At 42.7% G+C, this 12,752-nt stretch overlaps 1 long non-coding RNA gene across 1 annotated transcript in view; it reads right to left on the bottom strand.

Annotated features, from left to right (window-relative positions):
- Positions 1 to 12,752, bottom strand: part of LOC143260302 (uncharacterized) — a 212,746-nt gene that overhangs the window by 54,463 nt on the left and 145,531 nt on the right. The window contains exon 2 of the long non-coding RNA XR_013034444.1: positions 4,747 to 4,820. This is a non-coding gene — a long non-coding RNA (uncharacterized LOC143260302). The remainder of the gene's footprint in view (positions 1 to 4,746; positions 4,821 to 12,752) is intronic.

Genomic DNA, 12,752 nt, shown 5'->3' with positions numbered 1-12,752 from the left:
TTTTGAATCTTAACAGAATTGAGAAACCGAGAATGCATTAGCGCGCGCGCGTTGAATGTTTAAACAACTCTGTAACCCACACATGGGTGACGCGGCAGTCGAAGTATTATCAAAGAAAAAGGAAAACATTTTTCACCCGATCCTTCTCCAAATTAATTCGAATCGTTCTTACTTCGCCTAATGAACCGCAGTGTGGCGATCGATTACGCGAGATCGGGAAGAAATTAAATCGGAGAAAAATTCGAAAAAGAAAGGAGAAAAAAGGCGAAGAGCGTGTCGTCGTCGATGACAAAACTTTGCCGCGGATTCCAGCGGCGGCCGGGCGGATGGGTTGAAACTGTTTTTTTCCTAGGAAATTTCACTTGAGGGGTCGGTAAGGCATAGGGGGAGCCGAGATAGAACGGCGGGTGGAGAGATCGAGTATTGGATTACGATCGAATGATTGCGCTTTTAATTAAAAGGGAGGGCGACACCGGCCTTCGCCCCGGCCCTCGCTCTGCCCCCGGGCGAGCCCGTCTTCGCGGGGTGGAGAGGGTGGGGGATTAACTTACTAAATCCGAGTTATAGTCTTATTGTCAGCCGGTTTCATAAAGCGAGCGCGCGTGTCGGTTGCCGGCGTTAGTTTGCCAATGAAATCAGTTCGCCGTTGCCATGAAATATTCACGGTGTTTGCTCGTCGCTCGCCGCGGTACGTATACATATATATACACTTATATATATGTATATATATATATACATATATATGCTAGTCATTCAACCGCGACGGGTGGGCGAGAACGAGAACGAGAACGGGAACGACAGGTAACGCGGCGAACCTAATTTCGGGCCGCGACGTTAAGTCTCCGGTAAGCGTAACTCGAATTAATGCCGGCCGAGTATTATTGTCTTAATACCCTTATTTATATTCATCTCTCGGGGCGAGTGGAAGGGGGGTAGGAAGGCAGCGTAGGGGAACACAGTCGCGAGATTAGACGACGCAACCCTTTCCTTCGCCGACGCTATGAAAAGCGTATGAGTACCTCGGGGTCGCTGAATGCGCGATTACGCGGGGACACCGAGTTCGCGGTTCAACCGGCTGTTATTCCACCGGAAACGAAAACAGGCGAACTGATGATCACGTTTATTGACGTTGTACCCTCGCGCTACCACCGCGGGACAGACTCGCGGCGATTTCGTGCGTGATCTACGAAATAGTTAATTAATTATAATTTACAGCGTGGAGATTCCCGCGCATGGGAATCTTCTTCGAATCGGCGGGGCAATTTTGCCCTAATTCGCGGCCGGATTGCAAAGAAAAATGGATAGTTTGAGGGGAGGAGGAGGCGCGATTGTTCGAGCTTATGGTCGCTGATTCTTAAGTTACGAGAAAATCGTATCTCCTTCTCTCAAATTGTACTTTTTTGGTTTTGAAGCTAAGGGACATTTGGAGAGAATTTACTGTATCGCGATTAGAACGCGGATTTTTATGCGAGAGGAAAATTGTTTTCATTAATTACGAGATGCAGAGACTACTGAAAATCGGCGGGGCAATTTTGCCCTAATTCGCGGGCAGATTGCAAACAAAAATGGATAGTTTGGGGGAAGGAGGCGCGATTGTTCGAGTCTCGCGGCTCGTTCTTATGGTCGCTGATTTTTAAGTTACGAGGAAATCGCATCTCCTTCTCTCAAATTGTCCTTTTTCGGTTTAGAAGCTAAGGGATATTTGGGGAGAATTTATTGTATCGCGATTAGACTGCGGATTTTTATGCGAGAAAAAAATTGTTTGCATTAATTACGAGATGCAGAGGCTATCTAGATATTCATTTCTTCTTTAAAATGCTTTTCTGAATTATTATTTTCAAGGTAATCGTGTGAAATACAAAAATAAAGCAAGAAAATCCTTTACTTATCGATTTCTATAAAATTCCACTGCATAATGATTTTTATTTCGAGTCGACTTCGCATAGCTGAGTCAGAAATTTGGCAAAATTTCCACCGAGTTGCTATATAGGTTTTTATATTAGGAAGGGTTCATTCTTAAGGGTTAATCTAAAGTTACTTAATTAGTTCGCAGTGATACAATAATATTTTCGAATCGTGCGAACGCGTTTGCTATTTTGCATTCGATCCACCAAGTTTCGTCACGTGAATGCATAAAATCGGCGATCTATTAACAACGAAACAGCGATCGCGAAGCAACAATTTCATGGATCGATTAGAACGATGAACGTGAAACAAATGGGGAATAATGATCAGTGTACGGTAAAGTGTCGCTAGTCGATAAGTTGCGACTAAGCGTACAAATATTCGAAAATGCTTCGAAATGCTTCGAAATTCGGGCGGCCCGACTTTTTCCCGCAAAATCCGCAGCGGCGAAACAATACCTTTATTTCTGTGCTCCGCGTAACATTAACAACGCCGACACCCCCGACGGTTATTCATTCTCGCGTGCCGGCAATATTAATAACAATACCGCGTGTATCGGCGTCATTGTTTCTTTCTCGTTTTACCGCGAACAACGTACGCCGCCCGCAAGAATAAATTGCAACGGCGGACACGGGATCCGGGATTTCCGAAATATTTTCTCCGTAATACGAACGCGTTAGATATCGGGGGACACACGGCGATACTCGAAAACGGTCTCTCTTTGAGCCAGTAATAAAGCGTTTACTGTCACGCCCGGCACCCCCGTTTCGCGAAATATAACCTGCCCGCTTTCTACATGGAACGGCGCGCCGGCTCCCTGTCGTTTCCCTGATCATCGTTCACGAATCAGCGGACGGGGTTCCCGGGGCTCGCTTTGTATACGTATGGCACGCGTTTGAATTTTAAGCAGCACTCTTAGCCCACTCACTCAACTTTCCCGCTCGTTGATTATGCTCGAGTGGCTGCCGCGCCGCGCCGCGCCGTGCCGCCTCCGCGTCGGGAAAATCGCGATGACATTTTCGCGAGAGTACGAACTCGTTCTTCCCCCCCACCAGCCGCGAACTCTTTCCTGTTCCGTGAATTTTTTCCCCGCGGGATACGCGGCAGTTTCGATCGTTTCGGTGCCGGTTACTGTGAGCTAGCCAATTACTGTGGTCTTTTGTCTAGGTTAAAGCATGATCGATTTTGTATTTGTCGCGTGGGATATGTCAATTTTTTTATTTAAATTCTGGCGAGTATTTGTTTGTTAAAATTGGACACGTTGAAAATGGAAGTTCTTAAGATACGACGAGAATTGTTCCAATTTTTTTGGTACCGAATGAACGAAACTTTGCCAATTACTGTGGCCTTTCGACTAGTTTAAAGCATGATCGACTTTGTATTTGTCGCGTGAGAGATGTCAATTTTTTTATTTTAATTCTGTCGAGTATTTGTTTGTTAAAATTGGACACGTTGAAAATGGAAGTTCTTAAGATACGACGAGAATTGTTCCAATTTTTTTGGTACCGAATGAGCGAAACTTAGCCAATTACTATGTCTTTCGTTCAGACTCAAGCATAATCAACTTTATATTTGTCGCATAAGGCATGTCAAATTCTTTTATTTAAACTCAGCCGACTAATCGTTTTAATTTGTTAAAATTAGACTTGTAAAAAACGGAAGTTCTTAAAATACGACGAGAATTGTTCCAATTTTTTTGGTACCGAATGAGCGAAACTTAGCCAATTACCGTGTCTTTCGTCTAGTTTCAAGCATAATCAACTTTATATTTGTCGCATAAGACATGTCAAATTCTTTTATTTAAACTCAGCCGACTGTTCGTTTGTTAAAATTAGACTTGTAGAAAACGGAAGTTCTTAAGATATGATGAGAATTGTTCCAATTTTCTGGTACCGAATGAGCGAAATTTTCTGCGAACCTTAAAACGATTTAATTTCTTTCATTTTTTAATTTCGTTGATATACATTTGAAAGTCTGCCCTCTGTGAAATCCTAAAAACGGTCGTTGTTAGTTCTGCAAATATTAAATGGTTCTTCGAAACGCGAATTTCTTCGAAATATACGAGGAACAATAATTTCGTCGAAGATAAACAAGAAAATTTATATTTCCGGACCGCGAGCACTTGTGTTATCGATGTACGACGCATAATCCAGGGTCGAAGGTTAAACGATCGTGATAATCGACGAGCCCGCTCGCGAAATTACCGGCTGCGAGTTTTCGCGCGAAGCTTTTAAGCCCTGACTAACGAAAACGAGTTCTCTGCTTTTATAAACGTTCTTTCACGGCGAAGAAAAATATTGAATTTTTCTGCGAGTTTATTAAAATTTTCATTCTGCCGCATTTTCAATGCGCCGGTTCCAACGGATTTGTTTGACAGATTTTTAATTCTGTTGTTTCGGATTACAAAGGACGCCGGCGGAAGCGTTTAAAGGGAAAATCGAAACAAAATTTCACTCTCCTTTCGTAGTTCTCAACCGTTCATCTCGTCCGACTCTGATCTCCGAGTAGCACTTCTCTACATAAAATTCGACGATTCAATTTTTTCGACTGCACTGCGTGCACGCGGAGTTGCAATAAAGTGCAATAATTCGAGCAGGTCGGTGTGCTTGAAAATAAATCGCTATTTTCGATTGGAAAGAATCGCGAATTCTCGTCGCAGACTCATTCGCTGTCGCGTGATTTTATCGCAATTAAATCGTCACTATTAAAATAGTGAACATGGTCGATCAGATTGGCTTTTTGCGAAGATCACGAACGACAGATCATGAACGTTAATAGACGTTTGTCTAAGAAAATTCGCGGGAACATAGCGCAAATGTTGGCTTCCAAGTGCAAACTCACCAGCGAATCACCGCACTCGGACATGCACGGTCGAATCTTAAAGGGAATCCTTAATGTCGCTGGCGCTGCGAATCCTGCAATCACAAAAAAAAACGAGATAAGATTTATAAAAAATTCGAGCACAAGGCAACGTAGCATTAGACAGCGAATTTTTGTGCAAAATGTGTGTCATAGTCGCGAGCAACGTAAGTCAGACAAAATATCCTCCAGCAACCTAAAAAATTTGATGAAGTCAAACTATTTGAGTCGAATCGAAATCAAAAAGTTCAGCTCTGCGAGATCAATAATGCTTCCGACGGTTTGCGGGTCTCGATAAAATCTGGCAAACGTGACAGATCAGCCCAAAAATTGCCTCTCGAATCGGAAAAAATAATTCTATCATTCTATCAATAATCCTAAAATAATTCTATCACAGTGAAAGTGTCAATAATTTAAATAAGTCGCGCATAAGAACAATACCCTCAAATTTATCGGTTTTTACAGCTTCGTTCCCGCCATTTTGTTGCATTCCCCTCCGCGTTTATTGTTTCTTTTACGATCGAAAATAGACCGAAGGTTATTCGCTCGATTCGTAAAAAACTGAACGGGAGCACCGTGATTTTTCGATTTTCCGGAAAGTCGTGCGCCCGGTTTTTCCCGCCACGGGCCGGGAAATGTTAATAAAAGTGCGACTAAATTCGCGCTTGTTATTGCACGCGGGGCGAGAACATCCTATTAGTGTCATAGCTTTCCGGCGCGGCGCGGCGCGGCGGAAGCTGCTTAAACTTAATAGCTCGGAGTGAGCTTAATGTAAGGTGTTTTTATATTTCTCGGTGCGGTATTTCGTGGAAATGAGTTTCGTCCTTCCGGACAAGAGAAAATCAAACGAGAGCGGGACGAAAGAAGCAGCGAGAGATGCCTGCAGGATTTTTAACGGCGACGTTCCGCTACTAAATTCTACTGAAACTTGTTTGCCACTGAATCCGGCGATTATTCTTCGTTTCGTCTGCAACGCAGAGATCGTCCGCACATTTTTCGATCCACGGAAAGAAAACAGTCTGTTCGGCGTTCGAATGGCGAACTAACATCACCGTGATAGAAAGGACAGAAAGGAATACAGTAATGCCTCTCCTCTTTCGGAAGAGGAGACTCGATTATTCGAGCCTTGCGGTTCATTTTTATAATTGTGAAGAATTTATAATTATAAAAATAAACTGCAAGGCTCGAATAATGGTATCTACTCTTCCCAAATTGTCTATTTTTTGTGGTCAATCTAGGCGTCAATTAGGGAGAATTTACTGTACAAGGTACACGTGGTATTTGAATTGCCTTCGAATCGTGTCACGTGGCCTCTGAATTGCCTTCGAATCGTGTCAGGTGGCCTCCGAATTGCCTTCGAACCATATCAGGTGGCCTCTGAATTGCCTTCGAATCGTGGAAGCCTTCGGTTTGCCTTCGAATTGCCTTCGAATCGTGTTTCGTGGCCACCGAATTCCCTTCGAATCGTGGCACGTGGCCCCTGAATTGCTTTCGAATCGTGGCACGTGGCCCCTGAATTGCTTTCGAATCGTGGCACGTGGCCCCTGAATTGCCTTTGAATTGTGGAAGCCTCCGAATTGCCTTCGAATTGCCTTCGAATCGTGTTTCGTGGCCACCGAATTACCTTCGAATCGTGTCACGTGGCCCCTGAATTGCCTCCGAATCGTGGCACGTGGCCCCTGAATTGCCTTCGAATCGTGTCAATTACTGACGCTCAGATTGTCCACAAAAATGAACAGTTTGGGAAGAGTAGATACAATTATTCGAGCCTCGTAGCTTGTTTATTATAGTCATTGACAATCCGTTAACTATAAAAACCAGCCAGGCTCGAACAATCGTTTTTCCTCTTCCCAAATTGTCCATCTTTTTATGGACAATTTGAGCGTCAATTAGAGAAACATTACTGTACTTCGAATCGAACGATCTTGTTTCGATCGTACGAATGGGCAGAGTTCGTGGCAAGATTCGGCAAGAAATTTTGAACGACCAGCTTTTTGACGAGGACTCGTTGGAAAGCTAAAACGATACCTCGGACATTAAAGACGCATGAGTGGCTCCGTTTACGTATCTCGTTCACCGGTACAGCGTGCATGCACATACGCGGAATCCGGTTACATGCTGCCTGGCGTAATTGATGTGTGAACATTTTACACTCAAGTATCCCGACGTGCTTGGAAGTACACTTCTGAACAGTGTATGTACTCATTACCGAACTCCCAAAGTTACTGCAAATATACATTTCCAAAGGCTAATACGTATCAATCTAAGTTAAACGGAAACGTATTCCCGCGCTGGGCTCAAGATCAAATAGAAACTTGGTCGAGAACTCGACGAAAAAAAGCTATCGACGCTAATTATCAGCAATTTATTTCTGGCCTAGTTATTATTAATCGAGAACTCAGTCGAACGAAGGGGACATATTTTTTTTCTATTATATTCTTATATTCTTATATTCTCATATTCTTTTTTATATTCTTATATTCTCATATTCTCATAGCCTCATATTCTGATATTCTCATATTCTCATAGTCTCATATTCTGATATTCTCATATTCTCATATTCCCATATTCTCAAATTCTCATATTCTCATATTCTCATATTTCTATATTCTTATATTCTTATATTCTCATATTCTCATATTCTTATATTCTTATATTCTTATATTCTTATATTCTTGTTTTGTTGTATTCTTGTATTCTTGTATTCTTGATTTATTGTATTATTGTATGATTCTATGATTGTATCATTGCATCATTGTATCATAGTATCATTGTATCATTGCATCATTGCATCATTGCATCATTGCATCATTGTATCATTGTATCATTGTATTATTATATTATTATATTAATATATTACTTATACATTATTCGAGCCTTCCGATTAGTTACCCATTATCGACGCCTATAAAAATAAAATAAAATCGTATCTCCTCTTCCGAAATAGTCCATTTTCGTGCCCAATCAGAGCGTCAATTAAAGAAACCTCTCTGTAAACAGCCGTGTTTTTAGTCGCACCATTAATCCCGAAGCAACCGTTCGATCCACTATCGGTCGTAGCCCGTCATTGTGGTAAACTGATCAGGCCAATGGGGACCGAGTTCCGACTGAATTCGCAGATTTTCTTTCGGCAAAAGCCGCCGATTGTCCGTGTGTGTCGGCCTTGCTCGACAACCGGCTGTGAAGCCTTTGCGGGCTAAAGCTCTATTCGCGGTCCTATTCGCAGCGTCATGAGCAAAAGCCATAGAAGAGAGCGCCGGGGCAAGTTAGTCTAGTGTGAAGCGGGGTTTGTCAAGCGGTTCTGATCCACAGAATGCATCCACGGATGATTCAACTACAAGTTTCTTGCTCCTCGAACCGTGGCCTCGCCGCTCTTGGCCGCGCGCCCCGCGCGCCCCGCGCTCCCCCGCGCCACGGTAACCGCGTCGATCGCGTTCAATCCGCACTTTGTGCCGATTTCGCCGCTCCTGCGGATCGCAACCGCTTCCGCCGACGATATACCCGGTGTGCCCCGCGATCGTCTGTCGACGGTAACAAAGAACCTCTGCGAAAAAATAAATCGGAACTCCTCGTTCGGTTCACCCCGTTGCTTTGTCGCCGAGGGAAATTTCGAAATTCTGCGTAATGTTTTGCAGTTCAATTTTCAAGTGGAAATGGTTCGCCGTGGTCAGACGACTCTCATTTTACCCTTCATTTATTTATTGAAGAATAAATGCAATTTTTTCGTTTCGAGAAAAAAGTTTTAGACTTGTGCCAAGAATTTTATAATAGAATTTGCAAGTGGAAATGGTCGACCATGGTCGGACAAGGCTGAACATACAATATCAAAATGACCTATTCCAAATATCCTGTTTTACACAATTGTTGGAACTACTAGAAATAGTGAAATTATTATGCTAGAATTTGCACATGAAAGTGTCTAGCTCTCATTTTATACTAAATTTACTATGAAGAATAAATAGAATTTTTCATGCAGAATAGTCTTCCAAAAAAATTTTTAGATTTATTCTGAGAATTGTATACTAGAATTTCCAAGTGGAAATGGTCGACCATGATCAGACAAGGCTGAAAATACAGCATCAAAATGACCAATTCCAAATATCCTGTTCTACACAATTGTTGCAATTATAAATGCTCTCAAATCGGAAATTATTGAATAAATTTCTCACGTCAAGTATACATGTGATGTACAAAATGTGATGTAGAGTCTGAATAAATTCAATTTTGTCGTTTTTATTGAGCAGCACTCCTGTTGTAAATATTTCTGTTCTAATTCCCTTTGAACGTCAAATCGCGAGCACTAATTATAATACCTTATCAAAACACGTATCTGAACGAGTTCAAAAATATACAGTAATGTCTCTCTAATTGACCCTTAGCTTGCAAAGAAAAATGGACAACTTGGGAAAAAGAGATACGATTATTCGAGAGTTTTGCACCTCGTTTTTATAATTGTCGACAATCTGCCGCTATAAAAGCGAGCCGCAAGACTCGATCAACCGTATCTCCTCTTCCCAAATTGTCCACTTTTTATGTACAATCTGAGCGTCAATTAGGGAGACATTACTGTACTTCGAATCGAACGATCTTGTTTCGATCGTACGAAGGGGCAGAGTTCGTGGCAAGATTCGGCAAGAAATTTTGAACGACCAGCTTTGGATTTTGGACTTTGAGGACTCGTTGGAAAGCTAAACCTCGGACATTAACACGTTCCGTGCCGAGCTTTTTTTACTCGAATCTTCACACTTTGATATTTTACTAAAACTTGATGTATTACGTGCAATTATTAATTCTCGTACACATAACAACGTAACAAAAACTTATCAACGCCCATTCCTGCGGTGGAAATTGATTCTTCGGTTCTAAATTTCTTGTAAACAATTTGTTCAGTTCACTAAGTAAACATGCAAGCGTGTACCATCGATGGTACACGTGGCACGAAACGTGTTAAAGACGCACTGAGTGACTCATTTTCAATAAAATTTCTCCAGCGATTCGACACGCCTTTGACGCCACAAATTGCGAAACCGATCCTCGCGACCGGCGCGTTAACGTCCCAAGAATTTCGCGAGCTCATTCACCTGGGAAACAACGTTCGGCGGCGGCGCGATTTAATTTCAAAGAATCAATCTTCCCCGTCCGGGTCTATGATCATGGCGCGGCGCGGCGTTCGATCCGCGCGACCATACTTTTCCGAACAGCCTCAAACATTAAACGATTCAATTAAACGGCGTTCGGATGTAAATTCCACGGCGGCCGGCCGCTCGCCGTTTATAGAGACCGGAAATACTTGCGCGCCAGTAAATTTCGGCCGTATTTCTATTCTCGTATCGCGGCAGAGTTATTAAGGTCCGTACACCGGGTTGCATTTAGCCGACACCCCATAAAACTGTAAACACGTTGTCGACATTGGTTTTATCGCGTGCTCATCGCGGCCCGGCCCGGCCCGGCCCGGCCCCCCGGTCGGATTCATACGCCGGCCGTTTAAACGGCGCCATTGTTCGGCCATGTCACGGAAAATGTTTCGAACGTTATTTGATCGGACCACCCTAACTCGCCGAGCGCCGCGCGGCCCCCCGTAGCAGGCCCACGTGCCAGCCAAAGTAGACGCAATTTGACGCACCGATAAATTTTAATATCGAGCGCCTGCGAGCCCGCCCTGCGAAATATCCGAGCGCGACGCGTCGCCGTCGCTGTTACCGAATTACAAACGAACCCGGCGCCCCGTGCTGTTCCTTTTGCCGCCGTTTTGCGAATAATAGCTCGCCGGACATGCGAAATCGTGCTACGATCGTGCAATAATTCGTCGACGAGATATTTTCGAAACTCGATGAAACGAACGTGTTCGTGCATCGAGCTCGCGTAACTTAGGCCAAAGGGATCGTGCAGCATTGTGCCTAACTTGATTTCAAAGGGCGCAGTGCCTTCTTTCGTGCTCTTAAATGTTCGATAAGATTTTCTTGAAGAGTCTCTTTTTCTGCGAGAAAAGAACGAGCGATCGAGACAGCTTCTTTTTCTCGCACGAGAAAATTTTACGGATTCGAAGACGACGAATCTCAAGCTTTACGAAGATTACACAGTTTTTTCCCGCCGCTTTGTTTCGACGTGGCTCTCTAAAGGGAAGACCGCTGTCTCTCTCTCTCTCTCTCTCTCTCTCTCTCTCTCTCTTTCTCTACGCTGACATATCAAAAGTTGATCCGCGAGTTTCTGTCGCGGTTTTATTGCGCCAGGAACGATGTCAAGAAGTGACGACGCTGTAAAAACGTAATATACGTTCATGGGCTTGCTGGCCGCACACAGTGACCCAGAGACCAACTACTTTTCTAATAAAATTGAATACGATCATAATTCCCGTACTTTCGTGTTATAAAGTCGTAAGTGAGTTTCGTAAGACTTGTTTCTAACAGTAATTTACACTGTAATATATTGGGCGAATTGCTAGGATTTTTAGAATACGGAAGAATTTGGCTCACGAAGTCAGCGTAGGAATCAACTAATTCGAATAGAGACTAATTTATTCGAATAAAGAATAATTTATTTGAATAATGACTGATTTATTCGAATACAGATTGATTCATTTAAATAGAGACTAATTTATCTGAATACAGACTGATTTATTAAAATAAAGACTGATTTATTCGAATAAAGACTGATTGATTCGAATACAGACTAATTTATTCGAATACAGACTGATTGATTCAGATAAAAACTAATTTACTCGAATACAGACCGATTTATTCAAATAAAGACTGATTTATTCGAATAAAGACTAATTTATTCAAATAAAGGCTAATTGATTCAAATAAAGACTGATCGATTCAAATAAATATTAATTTATTCGAGTAAAGGCTAATTTATTCAAGCAAAGACTAATTTATTCGAATACAGACTAATTTGTTCAAATAAAGACTAATTTACTCAAATTTAGACGGATTTATTCAAATAAATGCTAATTAATTCGAGTAAAGGCTAATTGATTCAAGCAAAGACTAATTTATTCGAATACAGACTAATTTGTTCAAATAAAGACTAATTTACTCAAATTTAGACGGATTTATTCAAATAAATGCTAATTAATTCGAGTAAAGGCTAATTGATTCAAGCAAAGACTAATTTCTTCGAATAAAGACTAATTTATTCGATTCAAGAATAATTTATTCGAATTCGAATCAAGAAAAATTCACTATGGAGTGATCGCTGGCATTTGCTTTGTTCGCGGACATTGTTAACTTTATATTTACCAAATAAGACATAACAAATATGTTTATTCGCAAATGAACAAAGTGAAAGTATATAGAAAAGTGTACCACGTCTTGTTCGATGCATAATAAAGTCAACTGTGCACGAAAAGAAACCAAACACGATTCGACAACCCACAGTAACCGGCCCCACTGCCCCATGTTCGTCGGTCAAACTCGTCGCGAGAACCAGCGCGACTAATCGCGGCAATCCTAGCTGCTCCGCTTGCAAGAATTTCCATCGGCGTTAAAGACGAACAGCAAAGCCGGTTCACGGGAGAAAAAAGGAAACGGCTGTCCACTAAATCGTTGCAGTCGAGCCGGCAAACAGAGCGCAAAACAGTCCGCATACTCAATGAGCTGTTACAAACGGACGGCGGCCGTTCGACTCGAGTTTCCACCGTTAATTATATTCCGGACACGGCTCGGAGCATTCAGGCTAAATCCCTATTAGCGAATTCTTCGCGTCCCGCCATAAATTTGCCGGCGTCAGAAATTGCGTTTCAGGCATCGTTCGCGCCCTCGGCCTCGGGAACGTTAGAAGTTCGGCCGCTCGACAGCCTTCCATATTGTCTCCGGGTTCCCATCAATCGTCTAATACCCCTTTCCACCCCACACCCCCGGCCTGATTAATTCTCATTAAATCGAGAAACTTCAAGTTCTGTCCTCGCCACGGCGAGCCGGTTCCGCCGCGAGCAAATCGGATTAAATTCGAACCGCGCGACCCGCGCCGGCTCGGCCAAACCCTAT

This window comes from Megalopta genalis, chromosome 11, assembly GCF_051020955.1.
Source record: "Megalopta genalis isolate 19385.01 chromosome 11, iyMegGena1_principal, whole genome shotgun sequence".
Taxonomy (NCBI): Eukaryota; Metazoa; Arthropoda; class Insecta; order Hymenoptera; family Halictidae; genus Megalopta; species Megalopta genalis.
Note: the sequence above shows the minus strand (reverse complement) of the source record. Positions and strands in the feature narration are given on the sequence as shown.